Raw genomic sequence first — 7,689 nt, forward strand, 5'->3', positions numbered from 1 at the left:
TCTTCCTGACCCAGGGATCAAGTGCATAACTCCTGCATTGCAGGCCAATTCTTTACCTACTGAGCCACATGGGAAGCCTGTTTTTCAACTATAGATTTTGTTAAATAGCCAGAAAACTACAAACCCCAATCCACTGATGGAGGCCAAACTTATCAACTTTTGGTCATTTTTTTTTAACATCCATAACATGTTTGGACCTGAAAATATCACCCTGTGATTTTATTGTAAAGCTTATCCAAACAAATGAAAATCTAAATCAACACACAAGGTATGTGAGATTCCCCCAAAGAAGTCAGTATCCTCAATGCCATTGGCAGATACCTTCCCCAAGAGTATCCAGCTTCCATTCTAATTGGAGAACCGTGTCTCTCTACCATCCAGGTGTGGTCCTATATCTTCTTTCAGCCAATGAAGGCTGCGAAATGACATGCATCAGTGGTATAAGCTGTAAGAGTCGAGCGCACTTTGTTAGCCTTCTTTTATTGCTACTGTGGCTTTTAAGAATATCACAGTTAGAGGTAGATATGACAGCCTGTAGACAGAGCAGGGATGCCAGCTGACCTGAGATGAATGTCTAGCTCGAGCAAGATATAACCCTTTGGTGCTTCACACCCCTGGAATGTGTGGTTCCTCTGTTACCATGGCAAAGGCCAGACAGTCTGCCTGACATCCTTGACTTCTCAACTTTATATCTGCCCAAGAAGACAGCCCAATTCAGACTTAAACTGAAGAAAGTAAGGAAAACCACTAGACCATTCATTCAGATGTGACCTAAATCAAAATCCCTTATGATTATACAGGGGAAGTGACAAATAGATTCAAGGGATTAGATCTGATAGGCAGAATGCCCGAAGAACTATGGACAGAGGTTCATGAAATTGTACAAGAGGCAGGGATCAAGACCATCCACAAGAAGAAGGAATGCAAAAAGGCCAAATGGTTGTCTCAGGAGGCCTTCCAAATAGCTGTGAATAGAAGAGAAGGGGAAGGTAAAGGAGAAAAGGAAAGATATACCCATTTGATTGCAGTACCAAAGACTAGGAAGGAGAAATAAGAAAGCCTTCCTCAGCGCTTAATGCAGAGAAACAGAGGAAAACAATAGAATGGGAAAGACTAGAGATCCTTCAAGAAAATTAGAGATACCAAAGGAACATTTCATGCAAAGATGGGCACAATAAAGGACAGAAATGCTATGGACCTAACAGAAGCAGATGATATTAAGAAGAGGTGGCAAGAATGCACAGAAGAAATATACAAAAAGGTCTTCACCACTGATAATCACAATGGTGTGACCACTCACTTAGAGCCAGACATCCTGGAAGGTGAAGTCAAGTGGGCCTCAGGAGGCATCATTACAAACAAAGCTAGTGGAGGTGATGGAATTCCAGTTGAGCTATGGCACCCCACTCCAGTACTCTTGCCTGGAAAATCCCGTGGATGGAGGAGCCTGGAAGGCTGCAGTCCATGAGGTCGCTGAGGGTCGGACATGACTGAGCGACCTCACTTTCACTTATTTCAAACCCTAAAAGATGAGGCTGTGAAAGTGCTGCACTCAATATGCCAGCAAATGTGGAAAACTCAGCAGTGGCCACAGGACTGGAAAAGGTCATTTTTCATTCCAATCCCAAAGAAAGGCAATGCCAAAGAATGCTGTGTGGATCATGAAAAACTGTGGAAAATTCTTCGAGACGGGAATACCAGACCACCTGACCAGCCCTTTGAGAAATTTGTATGCAGGTCAGGAAGCAACAGTTAGAACTGGATATGGAACAACAGATTGGTTCCAAATTGGGAAAGGAACACGTCAAGGCTATATGTTGTCACTCTGCTTATTTAACTTATATGCAGAGTACATCACAAGAAACACTGGGCTGACTGAAGCACAAGCTGGAATTAAGATTGCCTGGAGAAATATCAATAACTTCGGATATGCAGATGACACCACCCTTATGGCAGAAATTGAAGAAGAACTAAAGAGCCTCTTGATGAAAGTGAAAGAGGAGAGTAAAAACTTGGCTTCAAACTCAACATTCAGAAAACTAAGATCATAGCATCTGGTCCCATTCAGTTCATTTCAGTTCAGTCACTGAGTCGTGTCCGACTCTTTGTGTCCCCAAGAATTGTAGCACACCAGGCCTCCCTGTCCACTACCAACTCCCAGAGTTTACTCAAACTCATGTCCATCGAGTCAGTGATGCCATCCAGCCATCTCATCCTCTGTCGTCCCCTTCTCCTCCTTCCCCCAATCCCTCCCAGCATCAGGGTCTTTTCCAATGAGTCAACTCTTTGCACCAGGTGGCCAAAGTATTGGAGTTTCAGCTTCAGCATCAGTCCTTCCAATGAACACCCAGGACTGATCTCCTTTAGGATGGATGGGTTGGATCTTCTTGCAGTCCAAGGGACTCTCAAGAGTCTTCTCCAATACCACAGTTCAAAAGCATCAATTCTTTGGCACTCAGCTTTCTTCACAATCCAACTCTCACATCCATATATGACCACTGGAAAAACCATAGCCTTGACTAGATGGACCTTTTGGCAAAGTAATGTCCCTGCTTTTTAATATGCTGTCTAGGTTGGTCATAACTTTCCTTCCAAGGAGTAAGTGTCTTTTAATTTCATGGCTGCAATCACCATCTGCAGTGATTTGGGAGCCCAAAAAATTAAAGTCTGACACTGTTTCCACTGTTTCCCCATCTATTTCCCATGAAGTGATGGGACCAGATGCCATGATCTTCGTTTTCTGAATGTTGAGCTTTAATCCAACCTTTTCACTCTCCTCTTTTACTTTCATCAAGAGGCTTTTTAGTTCCTCTTCACTTTCTGCCAAAAGGCTGGTGTCTTCTGCATATCTGAGGTTATTGATATTTGTCCCAGCAATCTTGATTCCAGCTTGTGCTTCTTCCAGCCCAGCTTTTCTCATGATGTACTCTGCATAGAAGTTAAATAAGCAGAGTGACAATATGCAGCCTTGACATACTCTTTTCCTATTTGGAACCAGTCTGTTGTTCCATGTCTAGTTCTAACTGATGCTTCCTGACCTGCATATAGGTTTCTCAAGAGGCAGGTCAGGTGGTCTGGTATTCCCATCTCTTTCAGAATTTTCCACAGTTAATTGTGATCCACACAATCAAAGGGTTTGGCATAGTCAATAAAGCAGAAATAGATGTTTTTCTAGAACTCTCTTTCTTTTTCCATGATCCAGCGGATGTTGGCAATTTGATCTCTGATTCCTCTACCTTTTCTAAAACCAGCTTGAACATCTGGAATTTCACAGTTCATGTATTGCTGAAGCCTGGCTTGGAGAATTTTGATCATTACTTTACTAGTGTGTGAGATGAGTGCAATTGTGTGGCAGTTTGAGCATTATTTGACATTGCCTTTCTTTGGGATTGGAATGAAAACTGACCTTTTCCAGTCCTGTGGCCACTGCTGAGTTTTCCACATTTGCTGGCATATTGAGTGCAGCACTTTCACAGTATCATCTTTCAGGATTTGAAATAGCTCAACTGGAATTCCATCACCTCCACTAGCTTTGTTCATAGTGATGTTTTACAAGGCCCACTTGACTTCACATTCCAGGATGTCTGGCTCTAGGTGAGTGATCACACCATCGTGATTATCCCTGGCAGATAGATGAGGAAACAGTGGAAACAGTGACAAACTCTATTTGGGGGGGATCCAAAATCACTGCAGATGGTGACTGCAGCCATGAAATTAAAAGACGCTTGCTACTTGGAAGAAAAGTTATGACCAACCTAGACTGCTTATTAAAAAGCAGAGGCATCACTTTGCCAACAAAGGTCCGTCTAGTTAAGGCTATGGTTTTTCCAGCGGTCATGTATGGATGTGAGAGTTGCACTATAAAAGAACCTGAGTGCTGAAGAATTGATGCTTTTGAACTGTGGTGTTGGAGAAGACTCTTGAGAGTGCCTTGGACTGCAAGGAGATCAAACCAGTTCATCCTAAAGGAGATCAGTCCTGAATATTCATTGGAAAGACTGATGCTGAAGCTGAAACTCTGATGTTTTGGCCACCTGATGCGAAGAACTGACTCATTGGAAAAGACCCTCATGCTGGGGAAGATTGAAGGTGGGAGAAAGGGACGACAGAGGATGATATGGCTGAATGGCATCACCATTGACTCAATGTCATGACTCAATGGACATGAGTTTGAGTAAACTCCAGGAGTTGGTGATGGACAGGGAGGCCTGGCGTGCTGCAGTCCATGGGATCACAAAGAGTTGGACATGACTGAGCGACTGAACTGAAGAAGACTGCTACAATCATCCAGCTATTTGTCCTGCTTCTCCCATTCCTTTGTTAAGCCATCATCTACATTGCTGCTGGTGTTCAGTTCAGTTCAGTTGCTCAGTCGTGTCCGACTCTTTGTGACCCCATGAATCACACCATGCCAGGCCTCCTTGTCCATCATCAATTCCCGGAGTTCAACCAAACTCATGTGCATCGAGTTGGTGATGCCATCCAGCCATCTCATCCTCTGTTGTCCCCTTCTCCTCCTGCCCCCAATCCCTCCCAGTATCAGGGTCTTTTCCAATGAGTCAACTCTTCGCATGAGGTGGCCAAAGTACTGGAGTTTCAGCTTTAGCATCATTCCTTCCAATGAACACCTAGGACTGCTCTCCTTTAGGATGGACTGGTTGGATCTCCTTGCAAGGGACTCTCAAGGGTCTTCTCCAACACCACAGTTCAAAAGCCTCAATTCTTTGGCGCTCAGCTGTCTTCACAGTCCAACTGTGAAGAAGGCTGAGCTGCTGGTGTAGGCCTTATGAAATCCAAGTGTATTCATGCCTTATTACAATCCTTCTATGAAATACAGTCTAAAGGTAAAACCCAAATTATATAACCAGAGTCTCCTATGACCTGCCACCTCCTATCAGATTCCCTCCCACTCTTCTCCCTACACGTTCAGCTCTCACAGGAAGCTTCCTGCAGTGCTTGGATTGCTGATATTCATTTATATTTCTGAACTTGCTCATAAAATGTCCCTACGAAGAGGATAGAACTTTGCCAGCTCTCTGATAAAAGCTCACTTATTCTTCAAAATTCAGCTCAGAGAGCTCCAATCCTATGAAGCTCTCCCTGGTATTAACTCTATAACCACCACCAACACTGTCATAGTCTCCGAAATATAACTCTAACACTGGATTTGGTATATTTGGTTTTGTAATTGTGTACTTATCTATCTAATTTGAGTCCCTCAAAGGCATTTTTTCCAAAAGCTCAAATATTATGGAACTTGTTTAAGATGAAGTAGTTCTAAATGCCTTTGAGGAACTCACATTTAAATAGATAAGTACACAGACAACTATAAAGCCAAATACTAAATCCAAGTTTAAAGCTGTGTTTAGGAGAGTGTGACAGTGTTGGTGGTGACAAGATAGGGCTTTCCAGACAGTGCCAGTGGTAAAGAATCCACCAGCCAAAACAGGGGGCACAGAAGATGCAGGTTCAATCCCTGGCTCTAGAAGCTCCACTGGAGGAGGAAATGGCAACCCACTCCAGTATTCTTGCCTGGGAAATCCTACGGACAGAGGAGCCTGGCGGGCTACAGTCCATGGGATTGCTAAGAATCGGACACGGTTGAGCGCACGGGCACACACACACAGAACTGCAGGGTAAACCTGAGACTCTAGTTCATGCCCTTTCCTGTAAGTGCCGCCTTCCACCTACTGAAGTCAGAAGAATTGTGTTCTAGTCCTTGCTCTGTGAACTATGTGCCAAAGTGGACTTTCTCAGCAATGTATGAGGTATTTGAGTCATGTTAGGCCTAAGTATCAGAGAAGGCAATGGCAACCCACTCTGGTACTCTTGCCTGGAAAATCCCATGGATGGAGGAGCCTGGTAGGCTGCAGTCCATGGGGTCACTAAGGGTCGGACACGACTGAATCAACTTAGCAGCAGTAGCAGGACTAAGTATTCTTCCTCTTTCTCAGTGGCTCTTCATTTATTACCTGATGACTCTCTGACAGGTTCCACATATCTGCAGAACCAGGGAGATATTTAAAGAAGACTTTGCATTTCTAGCCTGTCCTTCCCACTGCTCTTCAGTAAGACTTCTGTGATTTTCTGTTCTAATTCTGTAGTCTACTAAGGTTCGATTTGGAGTGTCAGCAGGGCTCTTAAACTCTTTGATGGGGTAGACTGAGCTACAGAATCTTCTATGGAGACCATATGTTTTGGCTTGGGATCAAGGCCACGTGTCTCAGGATTTTTAAAAATGACCCTCGTTTGGATGATCCCCACGGTCTGTTAAGGGACTCACTGGTGGCCTAGACTGTAAAGAACCTCCCTGCAATGCAAGAGACCCAAGTTCAGTCCCTGAGTCAGGAAGATCCCTTGGAAAAGGGAATGGCTACCCACTCCAGTAATTCTTGTCTGAAGAATTCCATGGATAAAGGAACCTGGTGGGCTACAGTCCATGGGGTTGCACGGAGTCGGACACAACTGAGCTACTAACACAACAATGAGGTTTCTTGTAGGGTAACATCTCATGAGTGTGAAGGTATGGTACAACCAACCAATAACAGACATTTACTGAGGACATTCCAAGCACAAGGTCTTGGATCAGAAGCAGGGACCTATTCACTAACGTAGAGTTTTTATACTAAGTGCTGAAGGTGTTGTTGATAGAATAGAATCTTCCCCTGCTACACTTCTCCCTCTGTATTTCAGGTCCGTGATTCCAAAGCTTTACAGCCAGCATCTTCTTGTTTATTACCAATGGCACCATTGGTGGGTCCCTGTGGAGTGACTGTGGGGAAATTAAATGTTTTCACGCTGGGCGCAATCCTTCAAAGAAAGTTCTTGCCTGAGACAAATTTTCTCCATAGGTTGTAGTTAGTAATTTGCTTCCTGTTAATAATTCCACGCACATTGATCTCACAGCAGCTGGTGATTATTTGGCACAAAACCCTCTGGATTTATTTTAAATTTAGAAAAAAAAAATTGTTCCAGTACCTGCTTCCTGCTTAGCCATTGCCTTGGGAGACCAGAATATTCTGAATAGCTTGATGAGAATGACCAGTGTTCTGACAACAACAAAGCCTCAAACTTCTCATCCAGCTGCCCACAGGAACAGATTTTGTTTTTCATTCAAGTGAACTTCTTCAAGCGTTTTCAAAAAAAGCCTTTTCTAGCTTCATCCCAGTTCACTCAGTAATAAACTGCTAAAATAAGGCATTTTCTTTCCACAGCCAGCTTCTCTTTGCCCTTCACACCATCCACCCCTCTCCATCCCCACAGAAAAAAAAAAAAAGAGTGGCTATTTCTCATTAAGCTCCTGATATCTGTATTGGGGACACCTTTAATGCCAGAATAGAAGCTCCATTAAAGCATTCTTGTGTTGTTCATTGTGGCATCTAGAGTAACTGGGACAGTGCCAAGTACATAAGAGGTATTCAAACATTACCTATGCTAATTAATCAAGAATACCAAATTGCATTTTCTATTGCGTAAATATTATTATCTCTTGCCAAAAAGCAAAGGTAAGTTAAGATTTCTCTGAGTATAATGTGATGAACATTTTTCTAAACATACTTTCACTACCAAGGCACTCCATTTTGTCCGAGGTAATCGCAGTGGAATGCATTCAGATCCTCTGTCTGGTTATCTTATCCTAGGAACCGTCAATAATGGGATGAATATCCCATTGATCACCTCCAGATTGGG

This window comes from Budorcas taxicolor, chromosome 11 (assembly GCF_023091745.1).
Source record: "Budorcas taxicolor isolate Tak-1 chromosome 11, Takin1.1, whole genome shotgun sequence".
In the NCBI taxonomy this organism is placed as follows: Eukaryota; Metazoa; Chordata; class Mammalia; order Artiodactyla; family Bovidae; genus Budorcas; species Budorcas taxicolor.